Here is a 13,441-nt window from a genome sequence, read left to right on the forward strand (position 1 = left end):
AACAGGAAGAAAGGCACTGTATAAAGGGCACTGTATAAAGGGGTCCAACCAACAAGAAGAATTAACAATTATAAATATTTATGCCCCTAGATGGAAGCACCCAAATATATAAGACAATAACAAACATAAAGGAACTCATTGATAGTACTACAATAATAGTAGGGGACTTTAACACCCCACTTACAGCAAGGGACAGATCACCTAAGCAGAAAATCAGTAAGAAAACAATGACTTTGAATGACACACTGGAACCAGATATATTCAGAACATTTCATCCTAAAGGAGTGGAATATATATTCATTTCCAGTGCACATGAGACATTCTCCAGAATAGATCACATACTAGGTCACAAATCAGGCCTCAACAAGTACATAAAGACTGAGATCATACCATGCATATTTTCTGACTACAACACTATGAAACTTGAAGTCAACCACAAGAGAAAATTTGGAAAGACCACAAATACATGGAGGTTAAAGATTTCATACTAAAGAATGCATGGGTCAACTAGGAAATAAAAAAGAAATTAAAAAATACATGGAAACAAATGAAAATGAAAATACAATGGCCCAAAACCTTTGGGATGCAGCAAAATCAGTCATGAGGGAAGTATATAGCAATACAGGTTCATGACCTGTATCTTACGGTTCATGGGATTGAGCCCCACACTGGGCTCTGTGCTGACAGTGCAAATCCTACTTAGGATTCTCTTCCTCTCCCTCTCTCTCTGCCCCTCCCCCGCTCACGCTCTTTCTCTCTCTCTCAAAATAAATAAGCATTAAAAAAAAAAGTCATTGCTCTAGGGAATCTACTAGAGATGAAAGGACATTAGACTTCTTACATAACTACCATATTCACCAGAAAATGTTCAGAGTTATATATCTAAGATGCAAATCTAATGTCATTCTTCTGCTTAAACCCTTCAAGTTCATTCTGAAAGCAATGGAAAGTAAAATGTGATGTAAGAATAAATGCAGCAGGGGCCATTAAGAAGACTGTTGTGATGAACTAGGCAAATTATGAAAAAGACCTAAAATAAGGCAGTAGCTTTGGGAACAGAAAGGAGATGGCTCTAAGATCTGGAGACTGGACATACAAAGAGCAGAGACAAGGATATACTGAAAGAGGAAAGGTAGTGATATTTACCAATTCAGGAAATATAGAAAGCAGACCAGTTTTAGAGTAAAAGAAGGTAAGTATGGTTTTGGAAATGATGAATCTGGGGTGGTGACAGGACTTCCAAGTGGTGAAGGTCAGGAGGCATTTGAATATTGAGGCTTAGAGCTCAGCAAATAAGTAGTAATTGAACTTATGAATATGAATAAAGTCATCTAGGGAAAGTAAATAGAAAAATAAAAGGCAAATAATAAGATACTGGGGATCAGGAGCATTTAAGTAATGAAAACAGCACCGCCCCACAAACAAATAAATATTCAGAAATGTGTGAGGAGTAACATTACAAAATTAAGGGAGGCAAAACAGGATAGTAGATTCAAACTTAAACAGATCAACATAAAACATGAATGAACAAAATGCTGTTAAAAAAAAAAACAAACAGCCTGTTAAAACAAACAGCTGATAATAGCCTGTTAAAAAACAGATTATCACAGATAAAAATAAAACAAAATATAATCTAATGATGTGCTATTCATAAGACTCACATCTAATTTAAGAATACAAAAATGCTTAAAGTAAAAGAACGGAAAAAGTTATCACTGATCAACTATAAACTGAAAGCTGGTACTATAGGTGATAATATAAGCATACCAGCACCAGCCAAAACAGACTTCAAGGAATATATCCTAATGATAAAATGAGAAATCATCATGAAATACAGCGTTTTTAGATTAATAGGTTCCAACTGTATAACCTCAAGATACATAAAGCAAAAAGTACAGAACTATAAGGGGAAATTGGAAAATTCACAATAGTAGTGAGAGATTTGAACACCTCTCTCAATAATTGGTAAAATAGGTAAACAAATAAAATTAGTAAGACCGGAAAAGATTTGAACAATATGACAACATGAGTAGGAAACTTAACCTGATATAGAATATTTCACCCAGCACTGCTACGTACATATTATTTTCAGCATACGTGGAACTTTTTTTTATTGCTAAGGTATAAATTTGGTCTCAATAAAATTCAAAGGGTTCAATTCATACAAATAAGCAACTAACAGGGAATCTACAGCCTTAAAGGCACAGGTCAGAAAAGAAGTTTGAAAATCACAGAGTCAAAAGATCTGAAGACACCTCAGCAAAGAACATATACAAATGGCAAATAAATATATGAAAAGATGTTCCACATCATACACTATTAGGAAACTGCAAATTAGAACAATAATGAGATACTACTATGCATTTATTAGACTGGCAAAAATTCAAAACACTGACAATCCCCAAAACTGCTGAGGATGTGGATCAATCAGAACTCTCATATTGCTGACGGGAATGCAAAATGGCACACTCTGAAAAAAACAGTTCAGTAGTTTCTTACAAATGAAACTTACTCTGACTATACAATCCAGCAGTAATGCTCCTTTGTATTTACCCAAATTAACTGAAAACCTTTACATTATATTTATAGCAGCTCTACTCATAGCTGCCAAAATTTGGAAACAACCAAGACTTCCTTCACTTCATGAGTGGATAAATAAAATATTATTTAGCTTTAAAAAGAAAAGAGCTATCAAGCCATGAAGGGCCATGGAGGGACCTTGAATGTGTATCATTAGGTAATCAGTAAAAATCTGATTAATTTCACCTGTATGATATTCTGGGAAAAGGCTAAACTATGGAGACAGTAAAAAGAACACTGGTTACCACAGGTTAGGGGTGGGAGGAATGAATGGATGGAGCACAGAGGATTTTCAAGGCAGTGATACTATTCTATATGATATTGTAATGGTGGATACATATCATTATACATTTGTCCAGCCCCATACAATGTACAACACCAAGAAAGAACTCTACTCTAACATGAACTACAGACTTTGGGTGATAATAAAGTATCAGTGTAGGTTCATCGATTTAACAAATCCCCTATTCTGGTGGGGAGCATTATTAGTAGCAGGGGAGGCTGTGTGTGTGTGGTGTATATAGGAACGTTACTTTCCAATCAATTTTGCTATGGATCTAAAACTGCTATAAAATAAAGTATATTTTTTTAAAAAATAGCCAAACATACATCTCAAGAAGTTAGAAATAAGAACAGAAAAACAACAACAACAAAAACAAGTTCATAGAAGGAAAGGAAGAATAAAGAAACTAATAGAGAATAATCTAAAGATTAACAAAATTAAACTTTGTTCCTTAAAAAAAAAGAAAAAGTTCTGGGGCGCCTGGCAGGCTCAGTCACTAGAGCATGTGACTCTTGATCTCGGGGTTGTGAATTCAAGCTCCACGTTGGGAGTAGAGATTACTTAAAAAGATTTTTTTAAATGTTTATTTATTTATTTTGATAGAGAGAGAGAGACAGAGCATGCACATGCACAAGCGGAGGAGGGACAGAGAGAGGGAGAGAGAGAATCCCAAGTGGGTTCCATGCTCATAGCAGAGTGCAGCGCAAGGTTCAACCTCATGAACTGTGAGACTATGACCTAAACCAAAATCAAGAGTTGGACACTTAACTGACTGAGCCACCCATGTGCCCCCGCCAAAAGTTTTTTAATTTAAAATAAAAGTTTCAAGAAGAACTAGAAAGCGTGAGTAGTTTCTACACCTAGAAACTGAGGAAGGAAAAAGTATTAAGAAAGCAGGCCTGGTCAACAGTACCCAATGGCATAAAAAGGTAAATAATTATAATGGAAAACTGCCTGATGACTCTGGCAATAGGGAGATCACAGATTACCCTAGCCAAGAACAGTTTAAGTAGAATGGAATGAAGTAGAACTAGTTTCTAAATGGAAAAAAAAAAAAAGTCCTGGAGATGTTAACATTAATGCTGATATTATACATTTGCAAGATGTTTCTTTTTTTTTTTAACCTTTGCACAGTGTCTCCCACATAGATGCTCAAAAAAGTATTTGCTGAATTAATTCATTTGGAAGAGAAAGTATTACATGTAAAGGGCTTTAAATGCTTGACAGTATTGAGAACTGAATTAAGAAAGCTTGAGATTTCTAAACAGAGATAGAGCCTAGTAAAGCTGATGCTTAAAGATTGATCTGGATTTGGGTTTACTAGCATGAGAGGGAATACGGAGGGCAGGGAGCCTACTTAGGACGTTGTTGCAGCAATGCAGGACAGCAGAAATGCAGTAAGATGAACAGTGAAATCTGAGAGACATTATAAAAATGAAATTATTAGGATTTGTTAATAAGTGGATATGGAAGTTAGGAGAAAAGGGTGTTAAAGGTCTCTGAAAGACTGGGGCATCTGAGTGGCTCAGTCGGTATAAGCGTCCAACTTCAGCTCAGGTCATGATCTTGTGGTTCGTGAGTTCCAGCCCCATATCAGGCTCTGTGATGACAGCTCGGGGCCTGGAGCCTATGTTAGATTCTGTGTCTTCCTCTCTCTCTGCCCCTCCTCTGCTCACATTTTCTCTCTCTCTCTCTCTCTCTCTCTCTCTCAAAAATAAATAAATATTAAAAAAAATGTTTGAAATAGGTATCTGAAAGATTGAAAAAGTTCATAAAATGAAGAATGAAGATCATTGGTGTCATACAATGACATTTTAACTACAGACGGTTCTCGATGTCGATTGTTCAACTTTACAATGGTGTGAAAGCGACATACATTCAGTAGAAACTGCAATCCAAATTGCGACTGTTGAGCTTTTCCCAGGCTAGCAATACCCCAGGCTACTAGTCTCTCTTGTGATGCTGGGCAGTGGTAGCCCCAGTTCCCAATTAGCCACCCAAATATGAGGGTAAACAACTGATACTGACATCTATTCTGTACCCATAAAACCAGTGTTTTTCACTTTCAGTACAGTATTCAATAAATTACGTGAGTTGTTCAACACTGTATTATTAAATAGACTTTGTGTCAGATGATTTTGCCCAACCGCAGGCTAATGTAAGTGTTCTGAGCACTTTTAAGGTAAGCCAGGGTAAGCTATTAGGTTAGGTATATTAAATGCACTGTTGACTTACTATGGGTTGATCAGGATGTAATCCTGTTGTTAAGTCAAGTAAGATCTATAAATGCAACTTCAACTAGATTTATTCCTTTAGCCTAAGAAATTGATAATTTTCAGCATTTAAATTTCAGTCACAAACTTTCTCAAACAAATAAATTTTAAATCCAGTTGTTAACTGGGATCTTTATAAATGAATAAAAATCAGTGAAAATTTTATTCAAATACTTTTATCTTTATTTCCATAAGGCAAGATAACGGGATACATTGAAATATCCATGGAAAAAGCCACAAATAAAAGTTTTTTTTAAAAAAAGCAATTTAAATTTAAAGCAATTTATTTTTTTTACCATATACTCATCCAGATTTTATTTATTTTTTTTTCAATATATGAAGTTTATTGTCAAATTGGTTTTCATACAACACCCAGTGTATTTAAAGCAATTTAAAAAATTAGCATGAGAAGTTAAATGACAAATTTGCAAGACATTTAATACTATATATGTATGTATGTATGTATGTATATGTATACATATATATATGTATATATATGTGTGTGTGTGTATATATATATATATATATATATATATATATATACACATATATCAGAAGTTTTCAGTATATGTAAACACATACATCACTATACAGTTCAAATTCATCTCCAGAGTCAGCATACATGGTGGAAGGTTTCTCACCTTCCTCATTTCATTTCGTTTTGGCTCACCTCCACCCTCAAAACATCTTGAAACATAGATAGTATGGAAACAAATGAACATAAGCTGTCTCTGAGAGTATTTATAATGAAATAGCTCAGCACTCTTTTTCTTTTTCACTAAACCATGCACTGCACCGCAAAATTAAAACAGACATCTCTAGGGATACAGATTTGCCAAGAGTGTTTCTGGCAAAAATAAAATTTGGCTCTTCTCCAGACTTCTATACATGGACAACAGTGGCTGCTCTACAGATGGAGATTGATTGCTGGCTGGCTGGTCTGTGGTTACTTAGTAGTGTCAAGATAAAGAATATTATGCACAGATCATTTTCATGTCCAAAGACTTCTGACAACAAACCTGCTCTGCCTAACTTCTCACATTCTGCAATAATGAAAGTTATTTCAGAGAGTTACAATTCTAGCCCTCATTTCTTACTGTACAGACAAGCAAACAGAAGACCAGGGAAGGTAAGTCATTTGCCCAAAATCGCACAGCTAGATGGTGACATTACAAAATCCAGGTCTTGAGACTCCCAGTTCAGTAATTTTCAACCTTTCTGTTAGGCCATACCACCTTTCTCTCTCTCTCTCTTTCTTTCTCTCTCTCTTTCTTTTTCTCTTTCTTTCTTTCTTTCTTTCATTTTTTTTTAATGTTTATTTATTTTTGAGAGAGAGACACAGACTGAGAACAGGGGAGGGGCAAAGGGAGAGGGAGACAGAATCAGAAGTAGGCTCCAGGCTCTGAGCCGTCAGCACAGAGCCTGATGCGGGTCTCGAACTCATGAACCATAAGATCATGACCTGAGCTGAAGTTGGACGCTTAACCAACTGAGCCACCCAGGTGTCCTGGCCATACTACCTTTCTAAATAATATTTAAAATACCATGTTTCTTGTATCTTAAATTCTTTTTATTTAATTTCAAACACTTGAATGTCATAGACTCTTTCTCAATCAATATTTTGCTACAAATGACAATATACTTTTATTTTGTGATCCTGTACATAACAGTTTTTAAAAGGACTGTGTATTTTATTTTATTTATTTTATTTAAAAAAAATTTTTTTTAACATTTATTTATTTTTGAGACAGAGAGAGACAGAGCATGAACAGGGGAGGGGCAGAGAGAGAGGGAGACACAGAATCTGAAACAGGCTCCAGGCTCTGAGCTGTCAGCACAGAGCCCGACGCGGGGCTCAAACTCACGGACCGTGAGATCATGACCTGAGCCGAAGTCGGACGCTTAACCGACCAAGCCACCCAGGCGCCCCAAAAGGACTGTGTATTTTAAGTCCCAGGGTCACCAAAGTAAAATGAGGTTAGAACTGGATTACAAACTATTAAAACACATCTAAGAAATTCTGTATCTTTAACCTTTGAAAGATTCCTTAAGACTAGGAATTAAATCTTAGCTCTGCTACTGACTAGGTGTGTGATCTGAGCCTTGTTTCCCCCTTAGCTATAAAACAAGCATGTTGGATCAGCATTGTTATATTTAGTAACTAATTTATTCCATTATTTAAAATACAAGTCCAGGTAACCTGAGGATAAGATCCTAATCCTTATTATCTTATAACATTCAAATAACAGAGCAAAGAAATAAACACATCAATCTATTCTTGATTAACAAGTTAAAACACAGAAAATATCTCTACTATAAAAAAGCAGTAGATTTGGCTCTGCATAGAGTCAGAGAGAAGGACACTATCTTGAGAAAACTATAGTACACAGTTGAATTTATGGTAATTTAGATCACATCTTTCTGCACTCATTTAACCAAGTAGATAGTTTTGAAAATCCAAGTCTAGTCTTTCTGAAAAGGGAACAAAGAAGAACATAAAAGAAGCTCAGGGCGGCTGTTTAGTCTATCCCTGCCAGAACCCCATAGCAAGTACCATGTACCCATATCAGATATGAAGAACCCTGATCTTTACTGAATGCTGTTCTATATGTTTAACATTATGGATGATTTATGTTTAAGCATTTTAACAGACAGGTCTTTTAGACCTCTTTTTTTTTTTTTCTATCTACCATTAGTAGAAACAACTTTTACCTCCATTTTTCCACTTGAGACGATTGTTAGTTCATACAGACTACAGAAGTTCATTACATGCAATTCACTGCTAGCTACCCTAGGGGAGACCAAAAAGTACAAACATAGTCCCTGCAACCACCAGCTTCCAGGAGTTTACAATTGAGTAGGATCATGCAAAATTTCATAGCCTCTGACTTACACTTTTTTTTTTAAGTTTATTTATTTTGAGAGAGAATGAGGATGCAGCGAAGGGGCAGAGGGAGGAGAGAATCCCAAGCAGGTTCCACGCTGTTATCTCGAGCCCGACATGGGGCTTGAACCGTAAGAACTAAACTCAAGAGTCAGAAACTTAACCAACTAAGACACCCATGTGCCCCTGAGTTACACTTTTAAAATTAAATTCTGACCATTTTTTATGTCCACTTTAATTGCATTTATGTCCTATGTCTATTTACTAACAGACATCAAACACAAAGTTCGTTTATAAGGTGCCAGAAAAAGGGATTAAGGCATCATGAAGAGCTAATCCAATTGATGGTTGTAAAAAGAAGACAAGAGGAAAATGTGAGATTATCAAACTCTATGAGATGAACCCCTCCAAGGTCCAGCTCATTCGTCAGACTTAAAATATTTTTGTTTTGATTAAACACTGAAGCTTTATATCCCTTCGAGAGAATAAATCATATCTTGGGGCTGTCTGTATCTCTGGTTCAATTTGCGTAGAGCAATCTTGTAAAAATGGCTGGATCAGAGCAATAAGACTACTGAGTTACAAGTTTTATCAAATTAGTTACCAGGCTAAATTAACTGATCTGAATTTCCGGGCTTTCCCCTCTATTTAACTGGAACAATGTATCTGCCTTGAAAACCTTGCAAGGCTAGTTACCAAAATGAAATAGTGTAAATGAAAGTACTCTATAAACTGTTCTATAAATGTAAGGCAATATTATTACTGAGTTTCTTTTTTCAAACCTTTCATATAAAATCCAAAGCTAGCTATTACCAGGTCAACATCTCACTCCAATAACTTCAACTTCCTTATAGCACATTAACTGGTGACATGAATAATTTGCAAGTATTACTTCACAATTATGGCATATTATACCTCTGTCTAACTCTACCAGACATGACTTTCAGCCTGTGAGAATCTCAATAAAAATCTATACCTGCTTTATTGTGCTAAAGACTAAACACCAAATCAGGAAAGAAAAATAGGCCTTAAAATGCTCCTTTAGTCTCTTTTTAGGCTAGGATTGGAACTCATTCTAACAGTGAATGACCCAACCATCACCAAAATATTCATGCTGATTTTGAAAAATCTCAGCAAAGGTCATCTGACTATCCAGTTGGGGGCAAAATGTCTTAACCTTTCATTACACCATTTACAAAGATCGATTCCTGATGGACTACAACTCTAAATGTGAAAGATAAGACAATAAAGCTCAGAGAAAAACATAAAATATCTTTGCGACTTCAGAGTATTTGAAGTGTTTGTATCCTCTTATATAGGACATAAAAAACTCTAACCACAAAAGAAAAAACTGATAAATTTTATTACAATAAGAATTTATGTTCATCAAGAGACACCATTAATAGAGCAAATGACAACCCACAAAAGAAGAAGATATAGCAATAATATACCTGAAAAATGACTCATAAAGATTTTACATAGAGAATTTTTGTGAATCAGTAAGAAAAATATAGACCACACAACAGAGATGTGAACAAAGACTTGAACATGTGTGACTTTACAAGAGGCTATCCAAATGGCAAATAAATGTGAAAAGATATCCAACTTTACTAGTCATCAGGGAAATGCAAATTATATGATTCTATACACATCAGAACATCTAAAGTGAAGATGTACAATACCAAGTATTGATGAAGATATGCACACAGCAATGTATGGAACACACAATCTTTTGGAAAACTGATTACTTGTTAAAACTGAATGTAGGCATATCTATGACCTAGCAATTCCAATTCAAAATAAATGCTTACATATGTTCACCAAAAGACAGGTAACTAAAATGTCCACAGCTTCCAGATTTGTAATAGCTAAAAACTGGAAGCAAACCAAACATCAATGAACACTGCAATGGATAAATAAATAAGCTGGAGTATGCTCACACATAGAATACTACACAGCAATAAGAGTGAATATATAAAATTACCTGTGACAATATGGATGAATCTCACAAATAAAATGTCAAGCAAAAGAAGTCAGTTTTTATATATTTAAAAATAAAACAAAACAGTAACAGGCAAAACTAATCTTTTCCGTTAGAAGTCAGAATAGTGTGGGGCGCCTCGATGGCTCAGTCAATTTAAGTGGCCAACTTTGGCTCGGGTCATGATCTCATGGTTCACAAGTTGAGCGCTGCGTCTGGCTCTGTGCTGACAGCTCAGAGCCTGGAGCTGCTTCGGATTCTGTGTCTCCCTCTCTCTCTGCCCCTCCCCCACTCCCCCCAGTCTTGTCTCTGTCTCTGTCTCTCTAAAAAATAAACACTGAAAAAAAAATTTTTTTTTAATTTTTTTTTTTAACGTTTATTTATTTTTGAGACAGAGAGAGACAGAGAATGAACGGGGGAGGGTCAGAGAGAGAGAGGGAGACACAGAATCTGAAGCAGGCTCCAGGCTCTGAGCTGTCAGCACAGAGCCCGACGCGGGGCTCGAACTCACGAACCGCGAGATCATGACCTGAGCCGAAGTCGGACACTTAACCGACTGAGTCACCCAAGCGCCCCTGAAAAAAATTTTTGATAAAAAAAAGGGATGCCTGGGTGGCTCAGTCAGTTAAGTGTCTGACTTCAGCTCAGGTCATGATCTCACAGTTCATGAGTTCGAGCTCCGCGTCAGGCTCTGTGCTGACAGCTCGGAGCCTGGAGCCTGCTTCAGGTTCTGTGTCTCCCTCTTTCTGCCCCTCCTCCACTTGTTCTCTCTCTCTCTCTCTCTCTAAAAAATAAATAAACATTAGAAGTCAGGATAGTGGTTACCACTGCAGGGGGTGGAGGTGACAGAAAGAGAACATACAGGAGGTTTTTAGAGTGCTGGCAAGGTTCTATATCTTGATCAAATATGCACTTCTCCTTATGTATTTATACTTCAATAAAAAGTAACGAAGCAGTACTTTTTCTTGCTATTTTGCATTGAGGTTCTGACTTTTCACATTAAAAATCTGCTGCTCTTGAATAAATGCCAAAATACACTGTAAGGAACAGCCAAACTGATCTTAAGCTAATAGCAGATTAACTTTTAGCAAACTCAGAGCTTCACAGAATTAGAGATCTAGTATTAACAGTCTAGGTTAGGGAATTTGCCCTTTTCTGATATGAAAAAATTAAAAAGATGATAGAAAACAATGATTTTCTGGGGAGTCTGGGGGGCTCAGTCGATTAAGTGTCTGACTCTTGATTTCAGCTGAAGTCATGATTCGTGTATACATGGTTTGTGTAATAGAGCTCCATGTTCTGCACTGATAGGGCGGAGCCTGCTTAAGATTCTCTCTCACCCTCTCTCTCTGCCCCTCCCCTGTGTGCACTATTGCTCACTCTCTCAAAATAAATAAATAAACATTAAAAGAAAGAAAAAAATGATTTTCTTAACGCTCTCCTTATCGTTGTTCTTATTATGAGCTAAACAAAGAGCAAAGTGCACTGCATACATTATTTCATCTCATTCTCCTAACTCCATGAAATAACTATCATCTTCACAATTGTACAGTTAAGGAAAATTAGGCTGAGTATGCTGTCCAAAGGGAAATATCACAAACATGGTAGAGCCAGGACCTGGATCCTGGCGTGTCTGACTCTCAAGCTGATGCTCTTAACCACTGTTTTATCCCTGCCTTGTTGTCATATTGGGGGCTTTACAGCATGGGGTGATGATAATCTTCTTTGTCTTTTGTCTAATCACTTTAGAAGGCTATATATGAGCAGACCATCCTCCCACACCCCACCACCTCCCTTCCCCATTTTTAAAATAAAGATTCATAGAGGAACTGGACTGTTAAGGAGTAAAAGCTGGGTGTTAAGATAGAAAGCCCATGCCACCAGAAGATGTACAATAAAAAGGTTTGACAGCTTTTTAAAAAAGTTTTTTAATTCCTAAGTTAACATGTAAGGTTATATTAGTTTCAGGTGTACAATATAGTGATTCAACATTTCCATACATCACCCAATGCTCATCACAAGTGCACTCCTCAATCTCCATCACCTATTTAACCCATCCCCCTTCCAACCTCCCCTCTGGTAGTCATCAGTTTATTCTCTATAGTTAAGAGTCTCTTTCTTGGTTTGTTTCTCTTTCTCTCTCTCTTTTGTTCCTTTGCTTGTTTGTTTTGTTTCTTAAATTCCATATATGAGTGAAATCATAGGGGATTTGTCTTTCTCTAACTTATTTCGCTTAGCATTATACTAACTCCATCCATGTCATTGCACATGGCAAGATTTTATTCTTTTTATGGCTGAGTAATATTCCATTGTATATATGTACCACATCTTCTTTATCCATTCATCAGTTGATGGGCATTTGGGCTCTTTCCATAATTTGGCTATTGTTGATAATGCTGCTATAAATATCAGATGCATGTATCCCTTTGAATTAGTGTTTTTTTTATTTTTTGGGTAAATGCTCGGTAGTGCAATTGCTGGATCATAGGGTAGCTCTACTTTTAACTTTTAACTGTTTTCTACAGTGGCTGTGCCAGTTTGTATTTCCACCAACAGTGCAAAAGTGTTCCTTTTTCTCCACATCTTTACCAATACCTGTTGTTTCCTGTGTTTCTTATTTTGACCATTCTAACAGGTGTGGGGTGATACCTTATTGTAGTTTTGATTTGCATTTCTCTGGTAAGTGATAATGAGCATCTCTGCATGTGTCTGTTGGCCATCTCTTTATCCTCTTTATAGAAATGTCTTCTTTGTAGAAATGTCTGTTCGTGTCTTCTGCCCATTTTTTAAATTGAATTATTTATTCTTTTGGTGTTGAGTTGTATACATTCTTTATATATTTTGGATACTAACCTTTTATCAGGTATGTCATTGCAAATATGTTCTCCCATTCATAATTTGCCTTTTAGCTTTGTCGATTGTTTCCTGCTCCATGCAGAAGCTTTGTATTTTGATGTAGTCCCAATAGTTCAAATTTGTTTTTGTCTTCCTTCCTCAGGGGGCCAATCTAGAAAAAGTTGCTATGGCCAACATCAGAGAAATTACTGCCTGTGCCCTCTTCTAGGATTTTTATGGCTTTAGCTCTCACACTTAGGTCTTTCATCCATTTTGAACTTATTTTTGTGTATAGGTTTAAAAAAAGTGGTCCAACATGCACCCCCATGTTTATAGCAGCACTATTAACAATAGCCAAAGTATGGAAAGAGCCCAAATGTCCATCGACGATGAATGCATAAAGAGATGTGGTATATACATACAATGGAGTATTACTCGGCAATCAAAAAGAATGAAATATTGCCATTTGCAACTACATGGATGGAACTGGAGGGTATTATGCTAAGTGAAATTAGTCAAAGAAAGACAAATGTCATAAGACTTCACTCATATGAAGACTTTAAGAGACAAAACAGATGAACATAAAGGAAGGGAAACAAAAATAA

General features: G+C 36.3%; 1 protein-coding gene across 3 annotated transcripts in view; it reads right to left on the reverse strand.

The window, feature by feature from the left end:
* Positions 1–13,441, reverse strand: part of DIPK1A (divergent protein kinase domain 1A) — a 104,367-nt gene that overhangs the window by 64,367 nt on the left and 26,559 nt on the right. The gene's annotated exons all lie outside the window — the stretch shown is intronic.

Source organism: Panthera tigris, chromosome C1, assembly GCF_018350195.1.
Source record: "Panthera tigris isolate Pti1 chromosome C1, P.tigris_Pti1_mat1.1, whole genome shotgun sequence".
NCBI classification, from domain to species: domain Eukaryota; kingdom Metazoa; phylum Chordata; class Mammalia; order Carnivora; family Felidae; genus Panthera; species Panthera tigris.